Source organism: Crocuta crocuta, unplaced genomic scaffold, assembly GCF_008692635.1.
Source record: "Crocuta crocuta isolate KB4526 unplaced genomic scaffold, BGI_CrCroc_1.0 scaffold219, whole genome shotgun sequence".
NCBI lineage: Eukaryota > Metazoa > Chordata > Mammalia > Carnivora > Hyaenidae > Crocuta > Crocuta crocuta.
This window is the reverse complement of record NW_027551572.1, coordinates 6,053,253-6,055,564: the sequence shown is the minus strand read 5'-3', so window position 1 is coordinate 6,055,564 and position 2,312 is coordinate 6,053,253. Positions and strand designations below refer to the sequence as shown.

At 45.0% G+C, this 2,312-nt stretch overlaps 1 non-coding gene across 1 annotated transcript; it reads right to left on the bottom strand.

Annotated features, from left to right (window-relative positions):
- Nucleotides 1–589: 589 nt before the first annotated feature.
- Nucleotides 590–696, bottom strand: LOC144220877 (U6 spliceosomal RNA). Its single transcript, XR_013331887.1, has one exon. It is a non-coding gene; the product is annotated as a U6 spliceosomal RNA (small nuclear RNA).
- Nucleotides 697–2,312: the final 1,616 nt, after the last annotated feature.

Sequence of the window (2,312 nt, the reverse complement as noted above, 5' to 3'; positions counted from 1 at the left end):
CTTCCTGTGGCTCCTTACTCATCTCCACTAACACTGCAATGCTGAGGTGTATCTGCCAACCAACCTCCTTCCTCTCTAAAAACATCTTCCTCTTACTTTTCACACACTCAGCATACTTTTCGTCTCATCTGAATGTTGTATGCTGATTTGTATGGGGAAACCATGCTATGCAGGGCAGAGGAATGAGCTTTAAAAAAAAATGGTCATGTTCAAACCCCATTTTGCCTCTCACAATCTGTGTGACCTTAGTCACTGCTTCAGTTTTCTCATCTGCAAACAGGGAGTAATGCCTAACCCATTGGGTTCATTTTTTTTCCCACAGTACAGTTTCTCTTTACTTATTTAAAAAATTTTTTATTTTAAGGGTACCCGGGTGGCTCAATCAGTTAAGCCTCCAACTTCAGCTCAGGTCATGATCTCATAGTTCCTGAATTCCAGGCCCACGTTGGGCTCTGTGCTGACAGCTCAGAGCCTGGAGCCTGTTTCAGATTCTGTGTCTCCCTCCTTCTCTGCCCCTCCCCCGCTCACTCTCTGTCTGTCTCTCTCTCTCAAAAATAAACAAATATTAATTTTTAAAATTTTAATTCCAAAAAATATGGAACATTTTAAGAATTTGCATATCATCCTTGCCCAGGGGCCATGCTAATCTTCCCTGTATCATTCCAATTTTTGTATACGTGCTGCCAAAGTGGGCACGCCAAAGTGGGCACTAGCTCACTAGTTCATTAGGTTTTAAAAGGTATCTAGCAGTGGTGCCCTGGTGGCTCAGTCTGTTAAGCTTAGGACTTCAGGTCAAGAGCTCAGCTTCGTGGGAGGAGCCCACTACGGATCCTGTCTCTCTCTCTGCCCCTCCCCCTGCTTCTCTCTCAAAATAAACATTAAAAAAAAAGATAGCTAGCATATGTAAGGTGCTGACACAGTATTATGTATTTAAAAAGCACTTAATACATGGTAGCTGTTTCCTGTGAAAATAACGTTTATCTCACAGGAGCTGACACCTAAGCTCCCTCAAAATATGTTAGCTCCCCTCTTTCCCAATCCTTGAAACAACTTCCTAGTTCTTTCTAACCAAGATTCAGAAACTAGTTCAAATCCAACAAGGATTTCCCTAATTTACCTTCAAAACTATATGCACGTTTACTAAAACTTCACCACTCACACAAGGATACCACCTACTAAGACAATTTCTCCTCTTCTTAACTTTAAGTCCTGTAAAAGAATAATCACAATTTGCAACTTTCCCGAAAGACGTGTTGTGTCATGTCAACAGAAACAACAAACACCAACTGTTTTCTCTCCGGCAACTGAGTATCCAGGCACATTTTAGAGTTACCATTGGTTCATCGCGAATCATACAACTGACGTGGGGGAAAACTTAAGACAATGTCTCAGAAATCTCAAGGAGTGACAGCGAATAGGTGCCAGGCAGTGACGGAGTCTAGGCAAGCGACGAGGGAACAAACGTGTCTATCTGTCCCTGCGGCTCGTCCATGTGTCAGCCCGTGTGCCTGCGCGTTTCGGTAGAACTGAAAGTACATTAGTGTGCGTCGAGATGTCTGAACGCGGGTGTGTAACCCTTTGAGCCCCAGTGCTTAGCGAATGAGCTACCGTGCAATCCCCCGCGGAGCCGTCCTCCAGGTGCTTACCTCTGCGGACGAGCAGGTGGACGCCGCTGGGCGCCGCCNCTCAGAGCCCCCCTGCCCAGGTGGGATGGAAGAAGCTTGTCAGGTAAGTGTGGCATCCAATATTTGTAGCATCAACCTTTTAGTGCATGGACAGTGAAGTTGGGAGGAAAAACATAAAGCACAGTCTAGCGTTCAACATAGCACTTTGCATCGTGGGCCACTCTGTTGCAATTTCCCTGGATTGAGTTGAAAAATAAAATTTGGTTCAAAGTCACCAGTTGCCCGTTTGCTGTCCCAGAATGTACATTACTCAGCAGAGACTCCAGACAAGACAGGAATCTGTGCAGCTGCAAAATCAATTCTGGATACCCCAGTGGGTATGTTCGGGGGACTTCTCTTTCCCCAAGGACACTTCCCGCTCAGCGGTATTAACTGGAGTCTTAATCCTAAATTTGACTTTTAAGAATGAGAGGATGACGTCTGCCGGTGGCGCTGCCAAAAGATGAAGCCTACAGAAGGCCAACTGTGAGACAAGTGAGGGTGCTGATGTATCCCTAGTGGTGATGGTGCCTTTTTTTTTTTTTTTTTAAACCAAATCCTCTTTTCCTCTTATCTGCATTTTGGGGCAAATTTCCATCCTGTCGTAGACCAGGTATTATTGATCTTTGTAGCCTGGTACCCAGCAAA